This window comes from Cebus imitator, unplaced genomic scaffold, assembly GCF_001604975.1.
Source record: "Cebus imitator isolate Cc_AM_T3 unplaced genomic scaffold, Cebus_imitator-1.0 Scaffold156, whole genome shotgun sequence".
NCBI lineage: Eukaryota > Metazoa > Chordata > Mammalia > Primates > Cebidae > Cebus > Cebus imitator.
The window spans coordinates 1,248,845-1,268,303 of record NW_016107471.1 but is presented as its reverse complement, the minus strand read 5'-3'; the positions used below and the strand labels follow the sequence as shown (position 1 = coordinate 1,268,303).

The 19,459-nt window shown below is 35.6% G+C and overlaps 1 protein-coding gene across 2 annotated transcripts in view; it reads left to right on the top strand.

Annotated features, from left to right (window-relative positions):
- Positions 1-15,752, top strand: part of LIN7A (lin-7 homolog A, crumbs cell polarity complex component) — a 151,482-nt gene extending 135,730 nt beyond the window's left edge. For both annotated transcript variants that reach the window (XR_005202614.1, XM_017543477.2), the window contains one exon: positions 10,530-15,752. The gene's annotated coding sequence lies outside the window, so the exon portion shown is untranslated. The remainder of the gene's footprint in view (positions 1-10,529) is intronic.
- Positions 15,753-19,459: the final 3,707 nt, after the last annotated feature.

The window sequence follows — 19,459 nt, the reverse complement described above, 5'->3', positions numbered from 1 at the left end:
AAAAAAAAAAAAAAAAAAGAAACCTTCAAGGCAGGTATCATCAATAAAAAGATTTTTAGATGAAAATATGAGGCTAAAATAGCTTCAGTGGATTTCCCACAACTGCATTTACAAGAAACATAGAATTCTTTTCCTTTTTACTCTACCAGGTTTTTATCTGCCAACATCAGATATTCTGAGTTATATAAATTTTCCTTGCTATCCTTTGGAAGAGACAGTTCATATTGTTAGATACCTTTACACTATGATGTCTGCAAATGTGTATTTGAAGTGAGATTCAAGTGTTCTTGGAAAAATGATCATCGGTAATAGTGGTTTTAGATTATTCAGTATTAGATTACTATTCAATATTATATTAAATCCAGACAGAAACTTTGGATTTAACATGAGACTTTGAATTATTTGTGACACTCATGAAAAGAAGAAGCTACACAGGAAATGGGGGAAAAGGTATGGGATTTGTACTCCAACAGTCCTGAGAATTCAACAATCTCTACTGTTATAGCCTGCTATTTTTTATTAGATATACCATATTTTAGTATCTTTATCTAAAATTACATTCTATCCTAAAAATATACATTTATTGAACATTAAATATTTATTTGAATCTGTTATAAATGAGGCACTGTTTAATGAGCTGCAAAAATGGTATGAATAATGCAAAGTTTTTATTCTCATGCCTACATTCTGGTTGGAGGATATAGTTAATAAACAAATAAACAAGTAAATAAAAATATCCTATTGGGACCAGTACTTTGCAGAGTAAAAAGAGGAGGTTTAAATGGAGAATGACTAGGTGGCAACTTGACTGGGTGATCAGGGATGATCTCTCCAAGGAGGTAACCTTTCAGATGAGGTCGAATGACAAGAAGCCAGGAAAAGAGAATGAAAAGAGAAAGAAATAGCCAATGCAGTAGCTCCATGACAGGCATATTTGAGGAACAGAAAGAAAGCCTGGGTAGTTAGAGAATAGTGAGTCAGAAGAACAGTGGTGGTGGGTATGGGGTCAATGAGATAGCTGGAGACAAGGTCACAGAGAGCTCTGTGAGCCACTGAGGGAAATTAGATTTTATTGCACTGGAAGCCACTGAAGGTTTTCAAGTACAGGAGTGACTTGGTCTGATTTATTTAAAAGATTACTCTGACTGCTGTGAAAATAGATTATTGCAGACTGAGAGTGGAAGCAGAGACCAATTAGGAGGCTAATGTATAGTAGTCCAGGCAGGAAATATGGTGGCTTGGTCTAGGATGATGTAGTTGAGATAGAGGTCTACAGACAGACCAAGAACAAGTCATTTTGTTCACATCCTTCTTCTCTGTTATCCATTCCAAATGTAAAGCCACTTTACATTTGTACTTTTAGAATTCTTAAAGGTCTTTTTCTGTAGTAATGACAACTCATTATTCCTTAAACATTTACCATCTTTTTGCTAATTCATTTTTCTCTCATCCTTGATAATATAGACTTATACCAATTCTCCTAACTGATTTGTCACAATGGTCCATAGCAAAACTGTGCAAGTATTTTGAAAGAAATATGTTCCCATTCAGACTTCTGAGGTCTCACTAAAGGCTTCCAAGATTATGCTCATTCAATCATCTTTAAAAGTATATAACTTGGCCAGAATTATTTACTGGGCCATATACTCAATTCCATTTCTCAGCTCCATCCATCTTCAGTAAATCTCCATCTTCATTAAATTTCCTATTGTTTCATCACCACAGACTAGCATTTTTAGTAAAAAGCATTTATTACACAAACTATATTTTTTCTTGCATGAGATATAGTAGAGTTCTATTTAAGTGAACATGAAATTTATATTTGAACCTGCCAAGATGGCACTTGCAATACACACAATCATGGCCCCTTGAAGTTAAACTGTAGTGACCATTTCAGGTACAAATAAAATATAACCAAGTCATGTCATTCATGTATTTTATGGTGAATTTCATCAAAGAGACCTACATTAGCTCTTAATTACATTTTAATTAATTTGATTTTTAAAGGCTAAGTGGGATTTGTCACACTCGCTAACTCTTACTACAGTTGCTTCTGAGAAAAGTTTGAAGCTAATTTGAACTATTTGACTTCAAGCATCTCAGGTTTTTAAAAAATTTAACCAGTCAAGCAAAAACCAAGTAAAATCAAAATACTGGTCTGATATTATCTTATTGTTTATCAAATGAAATACAATTTTTACTCTCTAAATCAGAAATAATGTTTTTTGTCTGAAATGGTAAAAGTTATAAAGCATCTAGCAATAGTAAACAGTGAATACAAATGGAAAAAAGATTTAATGCAAGTACTGTACAGAAAATTTTTTTCTTATGCCTACTTTTAATTGTAAACTCTCTTAAAGTAAAAATCAATTGTCTTTTCTCCTTCTATATTTGATAATATTGAAGGATATCAATTATATTTTCTAATATGTAAAAAAATTATTCCTGTACAATAATATGCTAGAAATGTAACCAGAGAATACAAATAAGGGCTTTATTCATGCTATACCCACTTTCTTTGAGAAAGAGTTGTATTAGTTTGTTTTCACACTGCTGGTAAAGACATACCCGAAACTGGGAACAAAAAAGAGGCTTAATTGGACTTACAGTACCACATGGCCAGAGAGGCCTCAGAATCATGGCTGAGGGGAGGGGAAAGGTACTTTTTTTCTTTTCTTTTTTTTAATACGGAGTCTCACTCTGTTGTCCAGGCTGGAGTGCAGTAGCACAATCGCAGCTCACTGCAACCTCTGCCTCCCCGGGTTTAAGCAATTCTCCTGCCTCAGCCTCCTGAATAGCTGGGATTACAGGTCCCTGCCACCATGCATGGCTAATTTTTGTATTTTTAATAGAGACTGGGTGTCACCATATTGGTCAGGCTGGTCTCAAACTCCTGACCTCAGGTGATCCACCTGCCTCAGCCTCCCAAAGTGCTGGGATTACAGGTGTGAGCCACCAGGCCTGGCCAGAAAGGTGCTTCTTACATGGTCTTGGCAGGAGAAAAACGAGGAAGAAGCAAAAGCAGAACCCCCGATCAACCCATCAAAACTCGTGAGACTTATTCACTATAACAAGAATAGCACAGGAAAGACCAGCCCCCATGATTCAATTACCTTCCCCTGGGTCCCTTTCACAACACATGGGAATTCTGGGAGATACAATTCAAGTTGAGATTTGGGTAGGGAAATCTCACAGTCAAACCATATTAGAGTATTACATTTATTCAGCTTTAAGCATCTCAGTTTTTTATTGTGACTCCATGTATACCCATGTGTCACCAAGATTCTAAAAAAAAATAAAAATAAGACGAAAGAGGAATATCTCTAGAGATATCAACGCTCTGAAGAAGTCAAGACCAAAATCTTGTCCCTGACCTCCATGGCTGGATCTAGGGTGGAGAATTCATTCCAGTCAAAACCAGCCTGTGGTCTTATCAGATTTACAAATTTGCTGGCATTTGCCAGTAGCCTCACCAAACCTCTTTTTCCTCCTAATCTAACGACCCCCCATTTTCTTTATTTTGCCTACCATTGAAACCCTTCTCTACCTTCTTCTAGCATTACCACATGCATGATCCCGATGATCTAATCCAGGGAATTACTACCAAAACTATCGGCCCAGTCACTGAGAAAACCAGGTTCCAAGGGATGACTCTGATAAAATTGAATGCAAGGATCCCAGAGTTTCCAAACAGAATACTGGACAGAAATAATCATAAAGCTGACTAGCACTTATTAAACAATTAGCATGTGCCAAGAACTCCTTTAAGTGCTTCATATATATTACTTAATCTTCATACTAGCCTTATGAGGATTAGGTACTATGTTTAATCTTGTTTTAAAGTAGTAAACTAATTGGTACAACCACTATGAAGAACAGTTTGGAGGCTCCCACTGCAGATATCTGCAATATCATGTTTGTTGCAGCTCTGTTCACATTAGCCAAGATTTAGAAGCAAGCTATGAATCTGTCAGATGAATGGATTAAAAAAAATGTTATACTTATACACAATGGATTACGATTCAGCCATAAAAAGAGAATGAGATTCATGCCAGCCATGGTGGCTTGCCTATAATCCCAACACTTTGGGAAGCCAAGGCGGGAGGATCACTGGTGGCCAGGAGTTTGAGACCAGCCTGGCCAACATGGCAAAATCACATCTCTAGTAAAAATACAAAACACACACACACACACACACAAAAATTAGCCAGGGCTGGTGACACACGCCTATAATCCCAGCTACTTCAGAGGCTGAGGCACAAGAATCGTTTGAACGCAGGAGGCCGAGGTTGCAGTGAGCCAATTTCATGCCACTGCACTCCAGCCTGGATGGCATATCATGACTCTGACTCAGGAAAAAAAAAATTCAGTAATTTGCAACAACATGGGGATCATTATATTAACTGAAATAAGCCAAGCACAGAAAGATAAACATACATATTCTCACTTATTTGTGGGATCTAAAAATCAAAGCAATTGAACTCATGGAGATAGAGGGTAGAAGGACAGTTACCAGAGGCTAGAAAAGATCGTGGAGGGGTGGGGAGGGGGGTGGGGATGATTAACAGGTATAGAAGCAGAATGAATGCATAAGGCCTAGTATTTGACAGCACAACAGGGTGACTATAGTCAATAGTAATTTAACTGTACATTTTAAATAACTAAACGAGTATAATTGGATTGTTTGTAACACAAAGGATACTTAAGAGGATGCATACTCCATTTTCCACGATGTGATTATTACATTGCATTCTTGTACATCTCATGGACATAAATATATACATCATGTACTTGCAAAATTAAAAATTTTAAAAATTTTAAAATAAAGCAGGAAACTGAAGCATATAGGAGATTTTTTTAAATGTGCATAGTATTTCACAGCTACTATAATAAGTAATAGGGCCATGATTCAAACCCAGGAACATGGGCTTTAAAGCCTCTTGCTCTTACTCACATTACCACACTGCCTCTTTGTTCAGTGGAACCTGCCCTACTTTCCCTGATCCCTCCTCATAGACCTATTTGTGAATTGTCTGGGGATTCAGTCTCATGCAGTTATCTAAATCACCCTTATCAAGTACCTTTAAAATTGTACCCCATACTTCAAAGTACTTCATTCTCAAAGATGAAGTACTTTTTTCATCTTTTTCTATGGCTACCATAAAAATTACCACAAATATAGTGGCTTAAAATAACACAAATGTATTGCCTCCTGTAATGCTGTAGAATTCAATGAACTTACTATCAAAATTTCAATGTCATTTTTCACAGAAGTAGGAAAAAATCCCAAAATTTGTATGGAACCACAAAAGACATCAAATAGCCAAATCAACTTTGGGCATAAAGAACAAGGCTGAAGGCATCACACTACCTGACCTCAGGGTCTATTATAAAGCTATGATAATCAAAACAGCATGCTGTTGACATAAAGACAGATACATAGACCTATGGAACAAGCTAGAGAACCCAGAAATAAATCCACATATTTACAGTCAATTGATTTTCGACAAAGGTACCAAAAACATGCAACGGATAAAGAAAAATTTGTTCAATCAATGGTGTTGGGAAAACTGGATATCCAAAGCAGAAGAATATAATTAAACCCTTATCTCACCCCATAACAAAACCAACTTAAAAGGGACTGAAAACTTAACTGTAAGACTTGAAACTGAAACTACTAGATGAAAATAGAAGAAATGCTCCACAGCATTGGTCTGGGCGAAGATTTCTTGGATACGTTCCCAAAGTCATAGGCAACAAAAGTTAGACTCAGCTGGGTACATGGCTGATGCCTGTAATCCCAGCACTTTGGGAGGCTAAGGCGGGTGGATCATGAGGTCAGGAGTTCAAGACCAGCCTGGCCAATATGGTGAAACCACATTTCTGCTAAAAATACAAAAATTAGCCAGGTGTGGTGGCTCATGCCTGTAGTCGCAGCTACTCTAGAGTCTGAGGCAGAAGAAGCACTTGAACCTGGGAGGCGGAGGTTGCAGTGGGCTGAGATCTCGCCACTGCAGTCTAGTCTGGGCAACAGAGCAAGACTTCATCTCAAAAAAAAAAAAAAAAATCATACTCATAGAAGTAGAGAGTAGAATGATGATTACCAGAGGTTAGGGAAAAAGGGTGAATGGGGAAAGGAGAGAAGCTGATCAAAAGGTATAAAGTTTCAGCTGGACAGGAGAAATAAGCTTTAGTGATCTATTGCTCAGAATCATGAGTTAAATAATAATGTCTATTTCAAAATTGTTAAAGGAATAGATTTTAAATGTTTCCACCACACACACAAAAGTAAGTATATGTGGTGATGAAATGTGCTAATTAACCTGGTTTAATCATTTTACGTTGTAAACATATCAAAACGTCACATTGTACATCACAAATATATATAATTATTATTTGCCAATTAAATATAAAATTTTAAAAATGCATCTTGTTATTCTGTAGGATAGAAGTTTAACACAATTTTACTGGGCTTTAGGAGGCTCTGGGAAAGATTGATTTTGTCCTGGTCCCCTTGCTTCATCTTTAAAACCAGCAGAAGGGGTGTATCCTTCTCACATTGATTTCTTTGACCTCTGTGTTCATCACAACACTTTTTTCTGTCCCCCTCTTTCATTTTTGTTGTTGTCTTGGTGCTTGTAAAACTGTTGATTTAATTTATTTCTATTGATTTACATTCGATGTTTATTGTATATGCAAGTGACACTTTTTCATTGCAAAATTTTTAAACAGTAGAGAAGTATAAATAATAACCTTTCAGCTATAATCTCACTTCATTTTAGTACACATTGTTTGTTTTTTCTCCAGACATGTTATTTCTATATATGTATGTTTATATGTATGTTTATGTTTATATATATATGCTTATTTTCACTCATATTTTGCATACTAAATTACAAACTGATTTTTAAAATTGAACAATATGAACAATATAGTTAACATTAGTAAACTTAGGTATACATTTTAAATATCTGTGTGAAGTTTTTCTGGCTAGGTATGTAATAATCTCTTATGAATGGACGTTAAGATCATTAACATTTTTATATCTTTTTGGATTTGATTTGCTAACTTTTGTTGATGATTTTTAAATTTATGTTCATAAAGGATATTGGTCTACAAGATGTTTTTTTGTTTGTTTGTTTGTTTTTTGAGACAGAGTCTCCCTCTGTCGCCAGGCACCAGGCTAGAGTGCAGTGGCACGATCTTGGCTCACTGCAACCTCCACCTCCCAGGTTCAAGCAATTCTCCTGCCTCAGCCTCCTGAGTAGCTGGGACTACAGGTGCGCACCACCACGCTCAGCTAATTTTTGTATTTTTTTTAGTAGAGACGGAGTTTCACCATGTTGGCCAGGACGGTCTCAATCCCTTGACCTCGTGATCCGCCCACCTCAGCCTCCCAAAGTGCTGGGATTACAGGCGTGAGCGGCTTTTGTTTTTTGTTTTTTTTCTTGTAGTGTCTTCATCTGGCTTTGGTATTAATGTAATACTGGCCATATAGAATGAATTAGGAAGTATTCCCTGTGCTTTTATCTTCTGAAAGCAATTATAGACAATTAGTATAACATTTATTAAATTTTGGTAGACTTTTCCAGTGAACTTATCAGGATCTGGTGCTTTCTGTTTTGGAAGGCTACTAATTATTGATTCAATTTCTTTTATAAATATAGACCTATTCAATTTGTCTATTTCTTCTTATGTGAGTTTTGGCAGATTGTGTCTTTCAAGGAATTGGTTCATTTCATCTAGGTTATCAAAATGGTGGATATACAGTTGTTCATAATATTTTTGTACTATCCTTTTAATGCCCATGGTATTTGTAGTGATGTGACCTCTTTCATTTCTAATATTGGTAATAATTTGTGTCCTCTCTTCCTTTTTGTTAGCCTGGCTAGAAGTTTATTGATTTTATCAGTCTTTTTAGTTTTTTCAAGATGGGGGTCTTACTATGTGGCCTAGGCTGGACTTAAATTTCTGGGCTACGCAATCCTTCCATCTCAGTGTCCTGAGTAGCTGGGACTGCAGGCATGCACCACCATGCTTAGTTTCTGTTGATCTTTTTAAAGAATTAGCTTTTGATTTCATTTATTTTCTCTATTTCCTATTTCCAATTTCATTGATTTCTTCCACATTAATTTTTATTAATGAAAAATTAACTTGAATTAATTTTTATTATTAGTTTTCTTCTGCTTACTTTGGATTTAATTTGCCCTTTTTCTAGTTTCCTAAGAAAGAGGCATAAATGATTGATCTTTTGGTTCCCACAACTTGTCAAGACATTTTTATTTTTTATTTTTACTTGGTTCAAAATATTCTTTAAATTTCCCTTGTGATATTTTTTCTTTGACCCATCCCTCTTCCACTTTTAATTACATTGGGTTCAACTAAATAATCCAGGATAATATCCCTATTTTATCATAGACTGATTAGCAACCTTAATTTCATTTACAACCTAATTTCCCTTTGTCATGTAATCTAGCATATTTATAGGTTCTGGAGATTAGGATGTGGACTTAACATTTAGGGGATGAGGAGGTACTATTCTGCCTACCACGGTGGCTCTTTTAAGAATTAATAAGGCAGCCGGGCGTGGGCGTGGTGGCGTGTGCCTGTAGTCCCAGCTACTCAGGAGGCTGAGGTGGAAGGATCGTTTGAGTGCAGGAGTTCTGGGCTGTGGTATGCTATGCAGATTGGGTGTCCGCACTAATTTCGGCATCAATATGGTGACCTCCCGGAAGCGAGGGACCACCAGGTTGCCTAAGGAGGGGTGAACCGGCCCAGGTCGGAAATGGAGCAGGTCAAAACTCCCATGGTGATCAGTAGTGGGATGGTTCCTGTGAATAGCCACTGCACTCCAGCCTGGGCAACATAGGGAGACCTTATCTCTAAAAAAAAAGAATTATTAAGGCAATTTGATCAACAAGATTCACACTAATATGGAAAAAAAGCCTTTGTTAAAAATAAATTGCTAACAAGTTAAATTATAACACATGACTGAGGGCAATGTTAACATTTGTTGCAGCTGGTTCTTTCCAAGAGGTATGTCAGTGACCCACATGTTGAATACCTCATGCTTCCTCAGCTGGTGGCACATCTCTCAGGCTGACTCCTGTCCTGGATAGATGAAGAGATCAAAGACTTACCAAATTTACCTCTTCTGAGTCCCATTTCCTCAGGACATGTAGTTATATGACCATTTAATTCATTAAGAACTCAGTCTTTAGGCTGAGTGTAGTAGCTCACGCCTGTGATCCCAGCACTTTGGGAGGCCAAGGAGGGTAGATCACTTGAGGTCAGGAGTTCGAGACCAGACTGGCCCATATGGGGAAACTCCATCTCTACTAAAAATACAAAAATTAGCCGAGGATGGTGACACATGCCTGTAGTCCCAGCTATTCAGGTGGCTGAGGTAGGAGAATCGCTTGAGCCCAGGAAGTGAAGATTTACTTCATCTCAAAGAAAAAAAAAGAACTCAGTGTAGATCTCTGGTCACTCTGTAGCTAAGTGATCTTTAAGAAGTTATTCAATCTAAGACTCAGTAAAATGGTCAGTTGTGGAGACTAAATATGAAAAATATTATGTAAAACTCTTAGCAAAATATGTGACACTTGGTGAGTACTCAGTAAATTTCCATTAGTAGTAGGAGTAGTAGTAGGAGTGGTGATGTTGTAACAGATAAAATGTTCACGCCCCTGTGTTGTTATATGGTGTCTCGTTGGTGACTGCTGAGGAAACACAATGTCTTTATGCACAGTTTTCAATCCTCTTGGTAGGCCCCAGGGGAGGTTGGGCACATCTCTATAAAGCAGAGCAGCTGGAGAGTATTGACGCAAAGTAAACAGAACAATTTTGTTAAAATCTGTTTTCAATATGGTGCTTGGCATTCACTGAAATAAAAATATCTGCAGCTTTGAGAACAAAGATGGAAAAATCACTGTTCTCTCTGAAAGAAATTACCCCCTAAGAGTGGAAGAGTGGCAGGTATGAGGGGAGGTATCTGGGAAGGCTGCTGCCCAAAATCTGACCTTATAGGTAGTTGCCTATTCCGTTCCACATGGTGTCAGGCTGACCTTGTAGGAGGAGAGACAGATTTAATGTCCATTTCAGAGAAGGAAAATTGGTGCTTCCAGTCTAGCAGAAAGAGGTTTTGCTGGCCTGTACCTCAACAAAAGCGCTACTAAATGTTCTAAGAGTCATAACATAAATGTTAGTTATTCTTTGCCTTCATGAAGAAAAATAGAATCATCTGGAAATGGAAGAAAGAAATGTTTTACATTTGAAATGTTTCCAAACTGGTGTTCTTTATTTCATTTTAGGGAACAACTGTGGCTTTTCCCTCCTCATTTGATAATTACTTCCTTTGCAAACATCAAACGAATTTTTTCATATGTGGAAGATGGTGCATGAATGATAGCACCCAAAATAATCCTTGCTGTTCTCACATAGCATATGCTCTTTTGATATTTTTAGCATATTGAAGTTGACAAATGAATACTAATCACTGATTTCTCTTCATTCTTTTTCCCTTTCAGGCCCTTGAGGGAAAGCTACTTGATCAAACATCCGATAGTCACAAATTTGAAACCGTGCTTCAGAATCCCAGCACATAGTAAAAGACAACACTGATTATTATACCTGTCAAGAAGCTGTGAACACATGGTGTATAAATTCTTTACCAAGGCAACTCGACACCTTCTTTCTCTGAGCTTGAACCGCCACTGCTCACGTGGGCTTTACATACATCAACTTTCCATTCACTGCAGTGGGAATTCTCAGTGTGCAGAAGGAGAGGTTTTCTAGTCTGCAAACTGAAACAGTATAAGAAGAATAAAGTCTATGACTTTTAAATAAATCACCAGGGCCAAGATTAAGTGAATCTTGGATCCATAGCTTTTCCAGATATTAGCAAACCCCTCATTAGGCTGTAATTCAAACTGCATCAGTTCAAATTTTTGCCACTTAACAGAAACCTACACATTGCCCCTTACCCTGACCTGTGCCACAGTCCACAGTGCTGCGTTGTCTGTATTGGAATGCCAGTTAATTGCAAATTCAACCTCTGTTTTCCTCTTGAAAATCGCAAGGTATCATACTATATTTGTACTTTCTTCAGGTTTTAGAAGCTATCGGCTTTTTGTTTCCACAAATTTTATTATGCATTAATAGAATGGACCAATTTTAGCTTAACTTTTAGTTTGTTAGAAGCAAGGATAGGAACTCTAGCACTGTAGTTTTTAATTGTTGCTTATATCTATTATTATTAATTTCAACAGAATATAATGTATATTTATTCCACAAAGTATATATTATCAGAATGCATTTGTTACAACTTAGGTTCTTTTCTTACCAAGTGTTATGAATCTGGTAAGGGAATACTAGCAAAGAACCTAGCCCCGTGAACCGATTCTTATATGTTATATACATAACGCCACTCTCAATATTTTTTGAGTTTTATACTTTTTGATTGATAAACACTGAAGAAATCCAAACCCTACTGACACTGATGTGCTGTCATGAAAGTCTATTCCGTATTTTAAAGCTTAGCTTTACAAAACTAAATTATATGTGCATATATATTCAAATAATTATGTCATACAAAGTTTAGATCAATTTCCCTAAATATAAACTAGATATTTTTGGCACTCAGATAAACAAATATTATTTCTCTTATAATTGGGCAGATGGAAACCAGTGATATCAATATTGTGAATGACAGATGCTGCTTCTAGAGAAAAAAATAATATATATATATATATATATATATATATATATATATATTCCTGTAGGTAAATAGACAATGGGATATCATCTTTCAGAAAATATCATTCACTGGAAAAATAATCTGTTAGAACTACCTCTACAGGTCATTATTTTTGGTTTATGATAAATCTAGGCACCTAAGTCTGATTTTACTTTATGAAATAAATAGGAAGCAATAATTATTTGGGCATTTAACTACCTTAAGCACAGAAATGTAACTGAGAAAAGAATAATTGCTTAGTTGAAACATTCAAAATAGATCAGGAAAACAGAGGCAAATATTTGAATATTCTCTTTTCTCAAACACAGAAATTGATTCCCCTAGATACAATATAATTTGACACTTAAGATAGTTTCCCAAAATACAAATATATGAAGCTAGTTTAGTCTGTCTTCTTGAAAATAAAACAAAACCAATCAAACCTAATAATAAAAACCAGCACATTTTATTATGTCCTGTTGGGTGATAGTATTGTCAATACCAGGTTTTCCCTGCTCTTCACAGTGCATCCCCTACCAGAAGAAAAACAGCAAGAAAACTAGGAGGTTCGCTAATTTCAACAATGCCCCCCCGTAGTAATAGATTCCCATCCTTGAATACATATCATTTTTTACTAGAGAGAACTGGGGAGGTGGGGTGGGGCAGTGAGGACCCTGAATGTTATGTAAAATAGATTTACAAAAGAGACAAGCCTGATGAAAGGGAATGAATGGAGACAATGTATTATTCAGTTTGAAAGAGAGAGTTCACAATTTTTATAAGAAAAATTTAATAAAACATATATTTTAGTTATCATTTAACAAAGATGTATTAAAGCTGTTCAGGCAATGCCACAGGATTCTCATAAAGGGAAATCATTGAACCCTTGTAATGAGAAAATGGTCATTTCAACACATTTCAATACATTGTATAAATTTGGAGCTTAAGGTGAGTTAGTATGTTTTCACTTAGTCGTAAGTGTTTGGTCAATATTAAAGCTATCATATGGTTTCACATCAATACAAATATTGTCACGGCGTTACAGAAACAACTATCAAATGGCAAGATAGTTTACATTTGTGTTTTCTAGAAGCCTTTGTATTTTATGCTTCATTTACTTAATGTTAAGTGCTGATAAACATCTGCCAGGTTGTTGAAGAGGCAATCCATCACACCTAGGACATCTAAGGACAGATTACCCGTAAGAGTGGTCTCATATACAAATGACCAGTTTCCTTCAGTAAAATCTTTTTGGTTGAAATGTAAGCCTTTTCCTAAGGTTTTAATCAGAAGTAGCCATCACTAAGACTTAAGCTGCTTGTGGGTCTCTTAGGTTTCACTGAAGCCAGAACAAGAGAGAAAAAAATACCACAATTTGTATTATACTAATGATCTTCATTATTAACGATCATATTAGAGCCACTGACATGTCCCAAATTATATTAAAATAAAAACCTGCATTCCTCTGACGTGAAGCTCAGTTTAATGTAATAAACAAGTTAGGTATTAAAAGCTAAAATTTTAAAAACTGCTATGATATCACCAGGAATCCTGGTGAATTTTAGTTTTTTCCCTTTTTCAGGCCAGTGGCATAGATTTTTCTAAACTTTTTCCTGCTATGATTTTGAAGACAAATACATGAAGCACAGTTCAGTAAAAGAGTTTCCAAACCTTTTCAATGGAGCATTTACATTCTGATTCTCTTGTCATTTGAAATAGAACATCTGCAGGGAGATAATGAGCTTAAGTTACAATTGACTTTGGAAACAATAACAGATTTTTGTGCTTCCTCAATCATGTAGTCAATAGGGAATTCTCTAGTTATGTGAACAATCACAATCTTTTAAGACAATACTAAGATCTAAATGCAAAATCTAGCATGCAGAGGCTTTTTAAGGATTTTAGGCTGTCTCCAAAGCACTTGGCTGGAGATGGATTACACAAATTTACAAATGCAGTTTTCAACTGTGACATCAAACTGATCTTATCTCATTTCCTTTTACTCGACTATCCCTGTAGGACTCCAAGGGGTGGAATATTTTGTCTACATTATTTTAAATATGTGTGGATGTGTGAATAATTCCTGAATTTCTCATCTGTTAGCTAGGTTTGCTTTTGTCATACAAACACAGCCTGTTCATAAGACCAGCTTTAGACAACATAGGACTCAATGCTCTGAAGATTCAGGGAGGCCAACATGGAAAAGATCTTCCAGAATATGGGTGGTCTGACCCATCTCATCTGTCTCTAGCTGGAAGACTCCATAGAGAAAGGGCTGTGACTGCCTTTACCACTACTTGGCACAACATAGGCACTCAATATTTGTTGGGTGAATAAATGACTTAATCGGTGAATAGACCAAAAAAATGGATTTTGCCTTCTGAAAATCACATAAATTTTACCAGCTTATACTGATTGACACTATGATTTCTAAATTTCATGGTTAGAACAATAATTGAGTCTTTATAAAAACTTTTTAGATATATGAATTTGGAATTTCATTACTTTAAAGGCTTCAAAGATTTGAGGACATTTGAGCAGTAGATAAGGAACAATGTTTGGGGATACAGAGATTTTACACTGAGTTGAACCGAACCTTTCTAGTTCTTTATACAAGCTTCCCGAATTACTTGGCAGGAATGATTCAAACACAGAACCCTATTTTAAAATTTTATAAAAGATGTTTTCAATTTTCACATAAAATGATCATCAAGCATATTATCCCCTTTGATATTTATTAACAACTGTTCTCTAAGAAATTTATAATAATTGAAGACACCATCCCTAAATCTTTTCCTACTTTCAAAAGATCACTTATCCTTTCATATTTGATTCCTAAAGTGTACTAAGCTGAAATTTAATCACATGCTTATTCAGACTTTTCCATGTGTTTACTCATTTAACAAATATTTATTGTGTACCTAGTGCATGCTAGGTTCTGGAAATGCAACAGCAAACAAGACAGACACAATCCCTCATGGAGCTTACTGTGAGAAACTCTCCAACATTTACCCTAGCAATAACTAGAGAATTTACGTTCCACTGGATCCTCTTCACACCTGATAGAAAAAATAAAATCCCTCCCCCATGGAAATCATGAAATACACCCTGCACAGATTTATGTGAGCCTGCTTTTCTAAAAACACCCCTCAAAAATGCTGCTTAGTTTATCCATAAACTATAGTTATACCCCAGTGAGGTAGGTAATAATAATTTATTCATAACTAACATTTATTCAGCTCTTACTATTTTCTAGCTACTGTGCTCAATTCTTTCATGGACTATCTCATTAAATCCCTTCGACAACTCTATTCAATAGGTTCCATTTTATAGATAAGAAAACTGAAGCACAGATATATTATGTGACTTGTCCACGGTCACATAGCTAGCAAGTGGAACTGGGATTTGAACTCATGCAGTCTGACACAAGAGCTCATGTGTCTATCATTATCTGTGGTTTGGGAAACACCATTACGTTAAAATGAATGAGTCACTAAGTGAGTCACTGTATATAAAAGTACTTGGAAATTGTAAAGTAATATATAAAAGATATTAACAAAGCATTATTCATGGGAAACAAATCACATCAGTAGTAAAAACAGGATAAGAACTCAATCTTATGTTATAGCTTACTCTTAAGAAGAATATGTGAATCCAGGAACATGGTTAAAGATATAGAGGAGAAAATTTCTGACATGTGATAAATATTTCAGTGACTTCTCAGAATTATTTCTTGTTAGCTACTGTGTCTATTTGGTGCTACAAAAACTGAAAGAAACAAAATCTCTGATGTAAGGGCTTATAATAAATACACAGTTTGAAGATGAACTAAGAACATTTTACACATTTATGGGGAAGCATTGGACAATAGTATCACTTTCTCACCATTTGCATGTACATCATGTCTTTCCAATTGTTTTCGTTATTTTTCTGAAAAAGCTGCAAAATTGTGCAGTGGTTCAACCTGACCAAAGTGGTATTATGCTGCTGGGAAGTAAAAGTATTAGACACCAAACTGGAATTATTGTTTTCATTATCAAGTGACTTTAAGTTCTTTTAAAGCATGGATGTAAAAGAATTTTTAGATGCTGAAGGCACCTGAATATTGGGATGCTAAGTTTCTTGGGTTTCTCCATTCCTGGCCACACAGTGGGGTTATTGTATTGAGGGGTTAGATTCTGTAAAGGAAAAGACAAATTGTTGGGGTTTTTTGTGTTTGTTTGTTTTTTTGGCTTTCTAGTCTCAACATACATAGTACACTTCTGTGACCAAATGTAAGTTTCCCCTCCAAACAGTTTTCCAAGCAAGAATCAACTGGATGTCCTATAATTTAATTCAATTCTGAAATTATTTACTGGGAGATGGTGTAGATTCCACAGACTGAGGGCTCAGTCTTACAGCACTTAGCCTACTTCAGATGCCAATTGCAAGTAGTAGGTTGTCACCTGTCCTTCAACTGGCTGCAGAAAGAGATTCCCACAAGCCCTTCCTGGAGTTCAGTTAATTTGTTGGGACAGCTCACAAAACAGAGGAAAACACCTACTTAGTTTACTGGTTTATTATAAAACATATCATAAAAGGAATTTTTACCCCATTCAAATTATATGGTCATAAAGTTATCAGAAACCTGTATTCAAGAGGGCTTATCAGTGTCCTTTCTATCCTTTCATGAACCTCCTTGAAAACACAATATTCTAGGATTTGGCTTGCTTGTGAAGTTTTCAGAAACTGCATCAGAATTAAGCAATTAACTATGGAAATGACTGAAGATGGGCACAAGGACACAATCCACAGGAAAATTTGGTTATTTTTGTGGCCTACAATAATTTAACATATTAACCATAATTGAGTTATAGTATATACCTAGACATATCAGAATTTTAGGAGACCCATACAATTTTGGAATATAAACTACATTTATGAAATGCAACTCAAAGAAGGTTAAACATCATTTTTTTATTTGATAAGGCTTCCCATGTAATTTAACATATCAAATAATACTATTTTTCTCACCTTTGGATGCAGTCGGGGCTTTCTGTAGCATCCTAAATTTAAGGTCAAAAAAAAAAGAGAATTCTGAAGATGAAATTTGATTTTAGGAAGCCTGTCAAATATGAGATTTAAAACATTTAACCAAAATATAATCACAAGCCACTGTAAAATAATTATCATTCGTGTAGCCAAAATAGTAATTCAAAGATTTCTTTAAAAAAGCAAAAACCTTTACTCTTTGAGAGAAGACTCAGTTTCCCAAACAAAAGACCCAAGAGAGATGGCATGAGATGGAATATGTCTCTCTCTCTCTCTCATCTGTTTCTTATTTTTTGCTTTTTACTCAAAAGGTGAACAAAAACATTTTACTGACATATTAACACCTCATAAAATTTTTGTTCAAAAGAGAAAAACAAATTTTACTTTTGAATTAGTATATTATCAACACTAAAGCCAATTTTAATAAAACCTTATAAATCTATCAGATGTCATCTTTTAGCCTCACAAGATTTGCATACAACTTTTTTGTTTTACATTTTCTTGGTCTTTCCAACTTTCTATATTCATTTAGTTTTATCTGTTTTTTTATTCAATTTGAAATTTTTAAGAAACTTCTACACTAGACGAAATTATGTCAACACACATTTTTATGCCTTTACAACTTTTCTCTCCAAAAGTGTATCCTGCTTTTGTTTATATGTTCTGTATAAAGAATTGTGGTTTTTTTTTTCATATCTAATAGTTTCAATTACATACATTAACTACAATTTTAACTCTCAGTAACCCTAATTTCTAGTGAAAATCCTAGGAAAAAAATTGGAACTATTTTATGTGAGTATTTATAGATTAAAAACAAGTTTAAATTTTTAGACATTTTCCTAAATTATTGTTAACAGATCTAAATATATTTAGCTTTCCTATACCATATAAAAATAACAATGTCAAGGTATATAGACTTAAACTCATGCCAATAACTAATATTTTAGTATTTTGCCTTATATAAAAATGAATCAGGCATTTTATGACTATGACTTAATTTAACAAAATATAACTTTAAAATTTTAAATTACTGAAAAGAATTTTGAAACTATGGCACAAATGCCCTACCTAATGTCTTTTCTCGTTACCTTAGGTTCAAACTGCTACATGGCACCTAAGAGGACTATGAAAGGCAGGACCTGAGTCCTGTATTATATACCAGATATTGAGGTCAGGGTAAAAGGCAGAGCCGTGGAGAAAATGCCTGAAGGATGGAACCCCTCCCAGAATAGCCAGGAGGCAAAACTGGGGCAGGGAAAAAGGGTCTATGGGCCTGATTCTGTCTTGTCGCTGCTGGTCTAGGTACTGAGAACACGTCTCCATGCCTCACCATGGCCACCTACTCAGACTCTCAAATCCGGAGGCTCAACCAAAAACATAAGCTCACAGTCAAATCTAACCAGTACTGAATTATATTTGATAATTTTGAAGCCATTCCTATTTTACCAACAATTTTTTAAACTAGCTTTTTTTTTTTAACCAAATATTATCACATACACATAATGTATATGGATATACAAACAAACACAGACAGAAGCAGATCTTATAGCTTTCATAAAGAATTCTCATTTGCCAGACTCTAAGAGGTTTCTCCCCATTCAGCCTATCAATCTTCCAATTACCTGTTTCATTGTTCAGAGCAATTGTTAACTAGGCAACAAATTTGCATTTCTAAAGCCACAATGCTTACATGAAACAAGATTTGTATTTCAAAAGCACAGAACTAAAACTTTGGGCCTCAATATTGTACGATTTGCTCAAACCAAGGAAAAACTGGTGTAAGTAAAAGTTCAGTTAAGGCAAGATGTGAGAGAGCAACTTAAACAAAGGTATGACTTGTTATGTAAATGTAAACAATGGTACAAGTTTCTAATGTACACAGAGCTCTTACATATGGAGATTTTCTTTATAGATGTAAATTGCTTTTACAAATCTCTTTTAAGATAGTTGGTTAAATGCCAGATAGGTGTATTTTAGTTTGATAGATGGCCTTTTTAATTTAGCTACTCTTTCTTAGCTAAAATTACTGAGTTCAGGGTGGAATGTATTAAGGAATAGGACAAAGAAAGCATTCTCTATGCCTGAACTCAGCATGGATAGATCTGAAAAAGAAGCAAGTCTACTTTACAAGTGCCTTCCTTTTGTACAGACTATGTTTAGGACAGCTTTCTTTTCAACTTGAGGATGGAGTAGTTATTAGTCAGGGGTCTCTAGAGGGACAAAACTAATAGGATATATATATGTGTATGTATATATGTGTGTGTGTGTGTATAAGTTTATATAGTATTAACTCATGTGATCATAAGGTACCACAATAGGTCATCTGCAAGCTGAGAAGCACGGAAAGCCATTCATCCCCAAACTGAAGAACTTGGAGTCCAATGTTCAAGGGCAGGAAGGGTCCAACATGGGAGAAAGATGTAGGCTGGGAGGCTAACCCAGTCTAGTCTTTCCATGTGTTTTCTGTCTGCTTTAAATTATAGCCATTCTGGCAGCTAATTAGATGGTGCCCACCCAGATTAAGGGTAAGCCTGCCTTTCCCAGCCCGGTGACTCAAATGTTAATCTCCTTTGGCAGCACCCTCACAGATACACTGAGGATCCTACAATCCAATCAAGTTGATACTCAGTATTAACCATCACAATAACTAAGCCAAAATATCAGCAGTTTTCACTTTTCTTATCAATTAGT